The 14,575-nt window shown below is 41.6% G+C and overlaps 1 protein-coding gene across 8 annotated transcripts in view; it reads left to right on the top strand.

The window, feature by feature from the left end:
* gjc2 (gap junction protein gamma 2) overlaps positions 1-14,575 on the top strand; it is a 147,001-nt gene that overhangs the window by 93,797 nt on the left and 38,629 nt on the right. For 2 of the 8 annotated variants that reach the window (XM_063044520.1, XM_063044518.1), the window contains exon 3: positions 13,969-14,067. The exons of the other annotated variants lie outside the window; for them this stretch is intronic. The gene's annotated coding sequence lies outside the window, so the exon portion shown is untranslated. The remainder of the gene's footprint in view (positions 1-13,968; positions 14,068-14,575) is intronic. 8 annotated transcript variants of the gene reach the window in all.

The raw sequence follows: 14,575 nt of genomic DNA, 5'->3' as shown, positions 1-14,575 counted from the left end.
ACAGTTTACTACTTCATCGTGATTGCCAAGTGATTTTGACCAGCCACCTATGCAGGACTTTATCAAAGGCCTTACTGAAGTCCATGTTAACAACATTCTCTGCCTTCCCTTCAGCAACCTTCTTTCTATTCAAAGAATTCAAAGGCTTGGTAAATTATAAACACAAGAGATTCTGCAGATGCTGGAAATCTTAAGGAACACACACAAAATGTTAGGGGAACTCAGCAAGACTTGTAAAGTTGCCTGGTTTAATGCAATTTGACAACTTGGTGCAGTATCCCCAAGAGAAACACAGCCAGTTATATAAAATATATATTTAAAAACTGCAAACAGTAAGACTAATCTGCTACTTGTAACTTCATCAGGTAAAGTTTACATAAACCCATAATCATATCCAGGTGCCAATTTTCTTACATTTAAACTAAATAAATTATCAAATGTAGTATTGTTACTATTTATAAAACTGGTTAAAACATGCTGATGAAGCTGAAAATAATACACATCAGCAAATATTTTCCTGTCTGCAACAACTTGGAGCTGTTCTGAGAAGGTTTTTCATTCTGTGAGAACTCTACCCTACCCCAAGATGCATGATTTATCTTGTTCTTTAAACTACACGTTAGAGTTATAAAACAAAATTGCACCTTTAGCTCTATGTAATTAGTAACTTCTTATTAGTTGCACTGAACATGCTTTTTAGAGAAAACATGGTATTAGGTTTTTAAAAATGTTATAGCTACTCTGGATGAAAATCAAGAATAGGATTATAATTTCTTCCAGGTGTTATCATTTAGCATTACTGAAATTGAAAATTTAGATAGCTTAAGGGTAAGAAAATTGGCACCTAGATATGATTACTGTGCACCAAGATCAAATAATGTCAAGAGCTTGGAGGAGAGGTGAGCAACTTTTTTCTGAACTCCCTCAACAAATAAATAATACAAGTGTACTCTTGTCAAATAAAACTGTGGAGACAGTCATACAACAATGAAACAACCCTTTTATCCCACTAGGTCTTTGCCAACTAAAACGTAAATATCTAAACAGATCTATTTTACAGCACTTGATCCATATGACATTAGAGCTCGGTTAATACTTTTCAAATATTATGAGATTTCCTGCCTCCACCATTACTTCAGGCTGTGCATTCCAGATTTCAACCACCCTCTGAGTGAATTTTTTTTTCTCTTGCTCTTTTAATCTTTTGCCCTGTGCCTTAAACATCTGTCCTCTGGCTATAGGTACTTCTGTTACTCATAATTTAGTACACCTCATGAGCTTCTCATCCAGGTTTTTCTGCTCCAAGGAAAGTACATCATTCTGCCCCCCGCCCCCCCACCATCAAGTCCTTTTTCATAGCTGGAACATCCTAGTGAAACTCTTTGGTACCTTTTCTGGTGCAATCACATCCTTCCAATAGAAAGGCAATCAGAACAGTATTCAGTACTCCAGTTGTGCAAAATAGAAAGAGATAGTGTCAGATTGAACACCCTTCATCAGAACTGGGAGATAAAAGATGCTTATTAAGTTGCAAGGAGAGTGGGGAGATGGGATGGTGTGCCATGACCTTATCCCTATATTCTTTGTCCTGACTATTGAAAGCAACTTCCCTTATCCCATTTTAACTATCTGTGCTGCTGCCTTCAGTGATCCTTGAACATGTATGTGAAGGCCTCTTTGCTTTCTATCTCTACACCATTTTTGGATCCAATTAGATCTTACTCCCCAGGCACTTACAATTCATTGTACATAATCTAGCCTTATGAGTTCTCTCAATATCAGTCACTTCATGTTTAGGATTAGTTACCATCACCATTTGTTCTGCCCATCTTACAAACTTGAAAATATTCTGTAGCCAAATATTATGATACTTAGTTATCATTACTGATATTGCAACAACAACCTCACACAACATCAACAGACCAAGGAATTGATTGTGGACTTTAGGAAGGGGAAGTCGGGAGAACACATGCCAGTCTTTGTTTGGAGTCAGTGGTGGAAGGGATGAGTGGCTTCAAGTTCCTAGGTGTCAGTGTCTCTGAGAATCTGTCCTGTGCCCAACATATCGATGCAATCATGCGAAGACACATCAAAAGCTATATTTCATTAGGAGTTTGAGGTGATTTGGTATGTGGCCAAAAACTCTTAAACAAGTTTCTACAGATGTACCATGGAGAGCACTCTAACTGTTTACATCAGGGCCTGATATAGAGGTTCCAATACACATGATCGAAAGGGGCTGCAGTCCATTGTAGACTCAGCCAGCTTCATAACAGGCATCATCTTCCCCACCACTGAGCACATCTTCAAAATGAGGTGCTTCAAGAAAGCAGCATTTATCATTAAGGATCCTCACTGTCCGGAACATACTCTCTTCTTGTTGCTATCATTGGGATGAAGGTACAGAAGCCTGAAGAACACACTCAGTATTTTGGCAACAGCTTCTTCCCCTCTGCCATCAGATTTGTGAACAGTCTTTGAACCCATGACCACCACCTCACTGTTCTTTATTTGCACTATTTATTTTATTATTGTAACTTATAGTAATTTTTATGCATTGCTGCCACAAAACAACAATTTTCATGACATATGTTGATGGTAATAAACCTGATCCTGATTCTGACAAGGTGCTAATGAAGATGTACAGCACACCTACTTTAATTATTTAAGGCATTGAACAGAAAAGTTGGGAAGTACAGTAACAGCTGTATAAAATGTTGGTTAGGACATATTTGGATTAGTGTGTATAGTTTCTGGTAATTGGTTTTTTATTATTATCGCAGTACAGAGATACAGAGAAAAGCTTTGATTTTTATGCCCTCCTCACAGGTAGTTCCTTACACAAGAACATCAAGATAGTAGAAAAGAGAAAACAACGCCAGTGCAGCATATGGTATTAGATAACAGAATGTAGAATATAGTTCTAGTGTTATCTATATACTACTAAAATTCTCATGCTCTGTTTGTGACCTCCAGTTAGCCCAAATGGTGCATTACAGCGGCACTTTTTTTACTATATCGACTTAAAATGCGTTAACTTACAGAATGCATGCAAAGTTCAAGGTTATATATTTGTATAAAATTGCTCACTCATCAATCAACAGACCCTGCTTTCCACAACCCAGCTTTAATGGAAACCGCGACGCATCACCACGAGGCATGCACACGGCCAGCCTCAGCAGCACCTCACGATGCTCAGAGAGCCGATTCCAGCTGTAATGGAAACCGCAACGCATCACCACGAGGCATGCACAGGGCCGGCCTCAGCAGCACCTCACGATGCTCAGAGAGCCGATTCCAGCTGTAATGGAAACCGCGACGCATCACCACGAGGCATGCACAGGGCCGGCCTCAGCAGCACCTCACGATGCTCACAGAGCCGATTCCACCTTCCACATAAACCACGATGCGACACCACGACGCATGCGCAGGGCTGGCCTCAGCAGCACCTCACGATGCTCACAGCAGCAACACCAACTGCAGCAAAAGGGCAGGATTATCACGTCCATTTAGGGGAGCAGCAACCACATCATCAAGAAAAATCAGCATCCTGGAGGCTTTGGTGTTACTGCTTCGTATCTTCTGTCAAGCATTAGCGTAAAAAAAAAAATGGACGGCCTAATTATGCCACGTGGAAAGAGAAGGGGGACATTATGGTCAAGAGATGATGCCAAACATCGTTGGGAAGCAGCAAGGAGAGGGAGAGAACAACAATCCGATGAGGCCAGGGCTGCACGACTCCAGGATCAAAGAGTCAGGACAAAAAAGGTAAGAGAAGAAGAGACAGAGGAGGAGAGGCATGCACGTCTCCAAAATGACAACAGTAGGCACAGAAGGAGGGGAGAACAAGAATCGGATCAGGCCAGGGCTGCACGAACCCAGGATCAGAGAGAGAACAAATGGTTGAAGAGACGAAGGATGAAAGGGCTGCGCATCTCCAAAATGACAAAAACAGGCAGAGAAGGAAGAGAAGAAGAGACAGAGGAGAAAAGGAAAGATCAACTTGAGAATATGCGGCAAAGAGTACTCTATTGAATAATGAGCAAAGAGAAGTATATGAATATGTGTGCAACTGCTTGGAAAGGAATCTCTCTTCAATGATTTTCATTGATGCACCAGGAGGAATGGGCAAGACATTTATCACCAACTTGATCCTCGCTAAAATTAGAGGAGATGGAGGTGTTGCTATTGCTGTAGCATCATCAGATATTGCAGCAATATTGATGCCTGGTGGTAGGACAGCACATTCAAGATTCAAAATACCCCTCAAAGTCAATGAAGAAGCCCTTTGTAACATCGATAAAAACATCAATACTGCAAATTTACTCTAAAATGCGAGGTCTATTGTCTGGGATGAGTGCCCCATGTTTAGGAGGGAGAGTTTCGAAGTCGTGGACCGTACTCTTTGTGATGTATGCAGCAAGAATGAGACCTTCGGGGGTATTTTAACCATTTGCTGTGGCAATTTCCGTCAGCTTCCAGCAGTTGTGAAAAGCGGAAATGATGCTGATGTGGAGAATTCATGCATTAAAAATATCCTACTTATGAAGAAGCTTCATCAAGTTTCAATTGAAGAGAAACATGTGATTGAGTGAGGGAGAAGGCGATATTCTGAGTTCTTATTAGATGTTGGAGAAGACACGATTGAGAAAAATGAAAACAATGAAATCAAATCACCTGAAGATATGATTCTGCCAGCAAAAACTATGGAAGAATGCTTTGATTTCATCTAGCTGACATTCGACAATCCTGCAGAACTGTTCTCGAGGAATTCTATCTTGGTTCCTCTCAATGAAATGATGCAAAAAATAAATTTCACATGCATTAGGCGCTTCCCTGGAATCATGAAAGAATACTGTTCCTTCAATGCCATAAGTGAAGGAGCTAACACCACTCATTTTCCAACAGAATTCCTTGATTCGATCGAACTCTCTGGATTGCCAACACATAAACTGGAATTGAAGAGGGGATCTCCCATTATTTCAGTGAGGAACTTGGCTCCACCAAGGCTTTGCAATGGAATACTTTATACTTTATTGTCGCCAAACAATTGATACTAGAACGTACAATCATCATAGCAATAATTGATTCTGACTTCCTGCTCCCTGGATTACAAATCGATAGTAAATATTAAAAATTTAAATTATAAATTAGAAATAGAAAATATAAAAATGGGAAGTAAGATAGTGCAAAACAACCGAGATGCAGGTCCGGATATTTTGAGGGTACGGCCCAGATCTGGGTCAGGATCCATTCAGCAGTCTTATCACAGTTGGAAAGAAGCTGTTCCCAAATCTGGCCGTACGAGTTTTCAAGCTCCTGAGCCTTCTCCCGGAGGAAAGAAGGACGAAAAGTATGTTGGCTGGGTGGGTCTTGTCCTTGATTATCCTGGCAGCACTGCTCCGACAGCGTGCGGTGTAAAGTGAGTCCAAGGACGGAAGATTGGTTTGTGTGATGTGCTGCGCCATGTTCACGATCTTCTGCAGCTTCTTCCGGTCTTGGATAGGACAGCTTCCATACCAGGTTGTGATGCACCCTAGAAGAATGCTTTCTACGGTGCATCTATAAAAATTAGTGAGGGTTTTAGAGGACAGGTGATGGTGGAAGAACTGCACGACAATGCGAATGATAGTGGAAGAACTGCACGACAATCTCATCGTAGCAAAGATAAACATTGGTGCATTCAAAAATGACATTGTCATGATCCCATGAATTACTCTCAATTTATCAGAAGGGGAAGATGTTCCTCTTCAGCGGAGCCAGTTCCCGATACAGTCGTGCTTTGCTATGACTATACATAAGGTGCAAGGCCAAACCATGGAGAATGTGTTGATTTATTTGGAGAAACCGGTATTCCAGCATGGTCAGCTGTATGTGGCTTTAAGCCAGGGAAAAAGAAGTGAAAACGTTCGAGTATTCTTGAAGGGTGACAGATCAACCAGAAATGTTGTCATCAAAAGTGTCCTTTGTTAAACGAGGAGGAGCTATATTTGTCTTACTATGCATCTTTCTTCTTTAATAAACTGAGTTTTTCTTCTTTAATTTCCAAAGCACATCACATCAAACTGTACCACCTTTCTCTCAAAGGGTGCCCCAACAGGTCACCCAGTTGCTTAGTGTAATACATAGTATAGTTCTGGTTGCCATACTGTAAGAAGGATGTGAAGACTTGGGAAAGGGTGCAGAAGAACAGCACAGAAACGGGCCCTGTGGTCCACCATATCCATGCTAACTGCCATAACCTAGCCAAACTAATATCATTACTAGCATTTGGTCTGTACACCTATGCATTGACAGTACAAGTGCTTAACTGTGTACTTCCTAAAGGTTGTGAAGCTATGAGCTTCAACCACCCAATTAAGCAATATGTTCCATATGCTAATCACCCTCTAGATGAAAAAGAAAATACTCGAATTCCTGTTAGATCTCATCCTCCTATTCCTAAACCAGTGCCCTCTGGTTTTAAGCACTGATGCTATGGAGAAAAGTTTCCTACTCTAATGAATTCATAACCTCAATTATATTTAGCAAAATTAGGATAAAACAAAATTTTTGCTTCAGTAAAACAGACTGTAGACTTCGTGTTCACATGTAACTTCTCATCAGTTCACAGGATTTGTATATGTCTGGAAAAATATGAAGACCTTCAATTAAAACGGCTGTTGCAGGATTTGTGGAATTATCTGCCACTATGTTTATGGTTGTGAGATTGTAGCTTGGCAGATAATCATGTGCATTGTACTGAGAGAAGTTGCTGAATAGCTTGAATTTCGGTCCTTTTTTAATATGGTTCCATGTTGGTGGATTATAATTAAATCAGACCATATTATAAGATTAAATATTTTCCATAAGAATAAATGTTAGCACTCACTAGAGTGGAATGAGAATGCACATTTTTATTACTAAAGTCTCATAATTTTTTTTCCATTTGGATAGTATTGTTATCCTTCCCTCTTTTCTGTTCAAAGTACGTATATATTGCCATATACAGCCATGAGATTCTTTTCCTTGTGGACATTCACGTTAAATACAAGAAGTACAATAAAATCAGCGAAAGATTACACCCAACAGGACAAACAACCAATGTGCAAAAGACAACAAACTGCAAATGCAGAAAGGAAAAAAGAAAATTAGTAAATAAATAAGCAATAAATATTGAGAGCGTGAGATGAAGAGTCCTTGAAAGTGAGTCCATAGGTTGTGGGAACAGTTCAGTGATGGATCAGGTGAAGTTATCCCTTTTGATTCAAGAGCCCGATGATTGAGGGGTAATAATTGTTCCTGAACCTGGTGGTATGGCTCCTGAGGCTCCTGTTGTTTCTTCCTGATTGCAGCAGTGAGAAGAAAGTATAGTCTGGATGTTGGGCGTCCTTAATGATCTTCTCAGTGATGCGGAGCACTTTAGCTGTAATTTTTGTAAGCTTTTCCATATAAGAGCATTGGTGTTTCCATAACGGGCCATCTGTCCATTGGGATTTGTTTTTTTTCTTGCTTTCATCTAACTTTGAAGGGAGTAGTGAGATGTATTAGACCTTAAGATCATATGACATAGGAGCAGAATTAGGCCATTTGACCCATGGAGTCTGAATGGCCATTCCATCATGGCTGATTTATTATCCCTCTCAATCCTATTCTCCTGCCTTCTCCCCATAACCTTTGATGTCTTGCCTAATCAAGAAACTATCAAACTCCACTTTAAATATAGCCAGTGATTTGGCCTCCACAGCCATCTGGGACAATGATTCACCACCCTCTAGTTAAAGAAATTCCTCTATTCCGAGGCTGTGCACTCTGGTCCTAGATTCACCCACCATCAGAAGCATCCTTTCCAGGTGCATCTATCTAGGCCTTTCAATGTTAATGAAAGTAGAAACTATTTTTTTTTTAATTTCTGCTTCTATTTCTTAAGTTTTATTTCCATAAAGGTAAATAATTAATAAGGTTTCCAAAAATTTAAAAACATAAGTGCTCAGGGCTGGGCTGGATAAGATATACCACAGATTACTATGGGAAGCAAGGGAAAAGATTGCTTTGTCTTTAGCAGTGATCTTTGCATTCTCATTGGCCGCAGGAGTAGTATCAGATGATTGGAGAGTAGCAAATGTTATTCCTTATTTCCAGAAAGGGAGTAGAGATAACCCTGGGATTATAGACCAGAGTCTTACTTCAGTGCGTGGGCAAATTATTGGAGAGGGTTCTTAGATACAGGATTTATGAGCATTTGGAGAAGCATAGTATTATTAGCGATAGTCAGCATGGCTTTGTGAGGTGCAGGTCATGCCTTATGAGTGATTAAATTCTTTGTGAATGTGACAAAGCACACTGATAAAGGTAGAACAGTGGATGTGGTGAATATGGATTTTAGTAAGGTGTTTGATAGGTCCCCTTGGTAGGCTCATGCAGAAAGTTAGGAGGCATGGGATCCAGAGAAATTTGGCTATGTGGGTTCAGAATTGTCTTGTCCAAAGAAGGGACAATATGGTTGTTGATGAAGCGTATTTTGCCTAAAGGTCAATGACTGGTGGTGTTTTGCAGGGATCTGTTCCTGGACCTCTGCTCTTTATGATTTTTTAAAATAACTTGGATGAGGAAGTGGAAGGTTGGTTAGTAACTTTGCAGATGACACAAGGGTTGGTGGAGTTGTGGATATTGTATAGGGTTATACTAGGTTATAATCGGACATTGACAGGATGCAGAATTGGGCCGAAAAGTGGCAGATGAAGTTCAACTGAAAAGAAGTGTTAAGTGATTCACTTTGGAGATTCGAATTTGAAGGCAGATACAGGTTTAATGGTATGATTCTTCACAGTGTGAAGGAGCAGAGAGATCTAGTGATCCAAATCCATAGATACTTCAAAGTTGCTGTGCAAGTTGATAGGATGGTGAAGAAGGTGGATGGTGTGTTGGCCATCATTAGTCGGGGGATTGAGTTCACCAGCTGTGAGGTAATGTTGCAGCTCTAGAAAATTGTGTATTGTGTTCAGTTCTGGTTGTCTCTTTATAGGAAGGATGTGGAAGCTTTCAACAGGGTGCAGAGGAGATTTACTAGGCTGCTGTCTGGATTAGAAAACATGGATTATGAAGATAGGTTGAACAGACTAGGGCTTTTATCTTTGGAGTGAATGAGGGTGATTTGATAGCGGTGTACAAGATGGTAAGAGGTATAGATTGAGTGGATAGCCAGAGACTTTTTCTAGGGTAGAAATGGCTAATATAAGGGGCATAAGGTGACTGGAAGAAATTTTTTTACACAGTGTTACGTACCCCGTAACTGGGTTGCCAAACCAGCAGAAATGGATCACTCAGTTGGAGTCTGGAGTACTAGAACTAAGAAAGTTTTATTAAAGAAACAAGCAACACAGTAATCGAAAGGATAATAAATGCAACAATTCAACAATGATAACCACACATGTGCACAGAATTAAGATAAACGCATCAATCAAGCTCTATCGTTGTCTAGGGGGTAAATGACCAAATTTCAAAATGACTCAAAGTTCAGTCCAGTTCAGTTCGCAGTAATCGTTGCCATGGTGAGGGACAACGTGGGGGGAGAGAGAGATAGAATAGGAACAACTGATCATTCAGAACACTGCTTCACTCACAGACCAGCGAGATGGCTCACAGACCAGCGAGATGGCTCACAAACAGCTTTTGGGCGGGTCCTTGGTGATGTCACCTGAGGTCACCAACTGTGACCCCTCCTCCAGATGCGGTCGATCCTCTGCAGTGAACCCGGCACCCAGGCAAGGGCGGACACACACCGGGTTCCCGCTGATCGTACCTTTCCACCCTTGTCGTTGTCTGGTACTTCTCACCCACTCGTGAGAGGCGCACCGCTTCCAGGGTCACGTTACCTCGGGTGGCGTGTGTGTCTGTCTTAGCGAACCTGTCCCTTTTTATCCCCCTGCTGGGGTATCGCCTGTCCATCACTTCAAACAGTTCAAGGTTCAAAGGGGGGAGCCGCTCCAGACAGCTCTCTCTCCCACATCCCTTCATTACACATCTCCAGACGCTGCTCCATTGTTCCTTATCTCTCCTTCCCCTGAGGGCAGGTGGCAGACCAACTGCTGATGCCACTGATGCTAGCCCAGGCCAGCAAACATCTTAATTTTATGTGTATTCTCGTAACAACAGAGAGTGATGAATCTGTGGAACGTCCTACCAGGCATGGTGGTAGAGGCAGATATATTAAGGGTTTTTAAGAAACTCTTAGGCACATGGTTGGTTGAAAAATGGAGGGCTATGTAGGAGGGAATGGTTAGATTGATTTTATAGTAGGTTAAAAGGTTGATGCAACATTGTGGACCAAAGGGCCTGTACTGTGCTGAAATGTTCTTTAAATATCAGTACATTTCTGCCACTATGTTTTCTTTGTTAAAAAAAAATTACTGTGGATTCTAAAAAATTTGAATTGGGGAAAAAAAATTGCACCTGTGAAACAGATACGTTACCTTTTGGGATGATGAACTTTAATTAGAGATGCACTTTAATTAGAGATGCACATATTAGGCGACTCTCACCCTGCTGACAAGTTCCTTGGATTTAATAAGAGCAATAGGAGAAACAATTAACCTGCAAGTAACCATTTTGAGCTGAGCAAATGAATAATTATACATGCCTTTCAGTTCACCATGTCCATCCCAAAACATAAAGTACTGTCTCTAGTGATGCAATTTACTAATGATTCATATGTTTGTCCGGATGCTTCGTAGGTGTTGTGGGAGTATCCACTTTCATATGCTACCATATAGCAACCATTTACTGGGTAAAAAAAAATCTTCCACTCAAAACCCTTGATTCTTCACCTTAAATTCCCTTGACACCTCTGCCATGGAGAAAAGCTCCTTACTATCTACTCTATATATGCTTTTACAACAGTGTACTGTGATTTATTGGAAATTATCTGCCAAAAGGGGGAAAATCTTCATTCTCCAATAATTATTGTGTCATTTTATTCTGAACTAAAAATGCAAAGCTGTTCCAAAACACATATATTCATCTAGCCATATGTCACTTCTCATCGAAATCTAATAATGTCATATAATTCAACAGGCCAGGCAGCATCTATGGAAAAGAGTACAGTCAACATTTTGGGCTGAGATGAAGATTCTTGGCCTGAAATGTCGACCGTACTCTTTTTCTTAGATGCTGCCTGGCCTGCTGAGTTCCTCCAGCATTTTGTGTGTGTTGCTCAGATTTCCAGCATCTGCAGATTTTCTCTTGTTAATGTCATATTAATGTGAAAATAATCCTACTAACTTTATACACTCAGGATTGAGAATTTGGAATCATTCCTAACCTTAACTTTCTCTTTAAGAAACTTAAAATGATTCCCCTAGTCTCAAAGTCTCCTGCAGCTTTTAACTCGATTAAATTTGACATTCAATCACCACTTTTTTTTCATTATCTCATTTTCAGCCTTGGGTCATGGCCCCTCATCGAGGTAACTTGATCAGTGTCATTCAACAAGACCACATGAAAGCATTCACTTGTGCACTGCCAGACCGCTCTAAAGTATAATTCATTTCATTCAAAATAATGATTTCTATTAAGGCACTGTTTGTAAGGGGGCAATGTTTTATTGAAATCCATTGGTATAGAAGTTATTAGAGATGACCCTTGAGGAAAGGATTTAGTAACGTATGGAAAAGCATGGACATTAGGGAAAGTCAGCAGGCATTTGGAGAGGGGGACCTGCCTTGCAAATTTGATTGAGTTATTTTAAGGAAGAATAGGTGAATAGAGGGAGTTAGGCAGAAGGTTCAAAAGCAGGACACTTAGTTTGAAATCTCTTTATTATACCTAGTGCCACATGCTAAAAGTCACATTGGATGCATGTTAAGTTGGTAAGTTGAATCCAAAACTAACAGATGGTGGAGGTGGAGGGTTGTTTTTCTGAATGAATATCTGTGACCAGTAATGTTCCACATATTGCACATAAAGAGTAAATAGTAGAACCCTTTAGAGCATTGATGTACAGAGGGATCTTGGAGAGCATGTCCATAATTTTGTGGAAGTGCAATACATACGATATATAGTGGTATAAAGGTGTATATGTGTTGGCGCGTGGCCAAATGGTTAAGGCGTTCGTCTAGTGATTTGAAGGTCGCAGGTTCGAGCCTTGACTGAGGCAGTGTGTGTGTCCTTGAGCAAGGCACTTAATCACACATTGCTCTGTGACGACACCGGCGCCAAGCTGTATGGGTCCTAATGCCCTTCCCTTGGACAACATCGGTGGCGTGGAGAGGGGAGACTTGCAGCATGGGCAACTGCCGGTCTTCCATACAACCTTGCCCAGGCCTGCGCCCTGGAAACCTTCCAAGGCGCAAATCCATGGTCTCATGAGACTAACGGATGCCTATGAAAGGTGTATAGCTTGCTTGCTTTCATTGATTGGGGTATTGAGTGTAAAAGTCAGTAAGTCCTGTTGCAATTGTGCAAAATTTTAGTTAGTGTGTATTTGAAGTATTGTGTGAAGTTCTGGTTGTAAGCTATATGCCTTTATTACCACCATATATTATATGTATTGCACTTCCACAAAACTATGGATATGCTCTGCAAGATCCCTCTGCACATCAGTGCTCCATCAATGGCTAACTTAGCTGATAAGCATTGGAGCAGTAATGCATTAAACTGAGGGACAGATTCCCACTACTGAAGGCGTGGTCTCCTGCAAAAGTGCCGTAGCAGGCCACAAATCGCTCCCAATAGTCTGGTCCTGATTCCCCAAGCTTAGGCTTGCATTCAAGTACTTTAGTGATGTTTACAGGTTGCTGGAGAGCCCTTTCCAAGGCTTGAATAATCTGGTCTGTCTGTTCCTTCTCATTAGGGTTTCCCGCCTTTGAATCCTGAGAGGTCTGGTATCTTAATTCTGCCTTCCATTTCTGCCCCTCCCAACTGAGCGAATCATGTCTGGGGCCTGATTCATGATCATTATCATTTCTTGAGGCTTCTAGGGTGCATACACAGGAATCACTGAGGGCTGTCCCTCCTCCTGCTCATGGACTGGGCAGCATTCTGGTGGGCAATTGTCTTGGTGGGGCCATTAATTCTGGGGTTTTATTGGATTCTTCCCTCCCCGTCTCGGAACAATCCTCAGTATTTCCTTTATGGATCTCAGGGTATAGGGACCTCCCTTTCCCTGCCGCCGCTGTTTTATCCGAGCGGCCACCGTATCTGAATACCAGGAGGATTGGGGTTCGGGAGCACTGGGTGCACTTGACCCCTGGTAAGGTGGGGGGGGGGTACAGTGCGTGCCCACTCCTCATCATGGTCACTGTCCTCAAATAGGGTCAGTATGCCAGACATGGGTTTGGGATCCCTTGTTTCCCTATTAGTTCGAACTTTAGACCGACGTTCCTGCCCTTCTCTCCTTTCTAAGTCGGCCTTGGTGTGCTTACGTTGGTTTTCCTGCTCTCGTTTTCAGCGCCCATCCACCTATTCATGCTCCGCCTTTAGCGTTTCCCAACCTTTTGGCGTTCCTTCTGCAATACATACCTCTATCCCTTTGTCACATGCATTATTCCTCCAATTTGCTAATAATATATTGTTCCACTTTACATCTGCCTTTTCCTTCCATTCCCTTTTCAACAATTTCCACTTCTTCCCACAGTTCTTTTTCCATATCAAATTTACTGCTTGTTCTCATGAGGTAATATCCCAGGCCCCCCCCCCGCCCCCCAGTGGCCACATTTGGTTCCCCAATTTCTTACTCAGTGCTGCACTCAACATTCGCAAATTTTTTTCCCTTGTCTGGAAAACTCTCACCCATATTGTGTAGGGCTGCTCCTGGCCCACTCATATCAATCAACTGCAATTGACCCATGTTCTCTAAGTAATTTACACGGCACAAAGCCTCCTGCTCAAGTAACAATCAGGTAAATTTACCCAGCTTGGCACCTCCTGTTCAATTAATAAATTTACCCAGTACCGCCTCCTGCTCAATTAATATATTTGCCTACCTTATAGGAGTCTCCCAGCAGATTCTTTCCCGATCCCGTCAAGGTTATGCAATCAGCTTGGGCGAGGAACCATACCTCCAAAGGAACTAACGGAGAGCGACTAAAGGTAAAATACCTATTGGGCGCCCAGTCGGTCTCTGCAGTCCCCGTGATGCCAAATGTTAATGTCGAATCTGAATAAAACTCAGGAGACGAGCTTCTTATAGTTACATCAGTTTATCGTGCACCCTCCTGCAGGAGTTTGAGACCCAGTTGTCGAAGGGAAGGCACGTAAGTACTGCCACCATCCGACAAGTGGGCTCCTTCGCTCTAGTTACAGCCGTATATTTATACATAGTAAGTCCCATACATTAATGTTGCAAGATGTCATTAGGACTGGTATGCCTGCCAAGTCTGTTGGTGCAGAACTTAGATAAGAGAGTCTGCTAAATCAAGGTTTAATTACAGATGGATGTGCTGTCCTGTCCTTATCAGTTATTCCCTTTGCTAGGCCCTGACTTAATTACAGATGGATATTCATTCCTGTCCTTATCGATGAGTCCTCCTCCCCCCTCCACCTACTCAAACGAGGGTACAAAGTACAATTTATCAAATTCTCAATGTCTCTCTGCAAA

The sequence above is a fragment of the Mobula hypostoma genome, chromosome 3 (assembly GCF_963921235.1).
Source record: "Mobula hypostoma chromosome 3, sMobHyp1.1, whole genome shotgun sequence".
Taxonomy (NCBI): domain Eukaryota; kingdom Metazoa; phylum Chordata; class Chondrichthyes; order Myliobatiformes; family Myliobatidae; genus Mobula; species Mobula hypostoma.
This window is presented reverse-complemented; position numbering and strand designations above follow the sequence as displayed.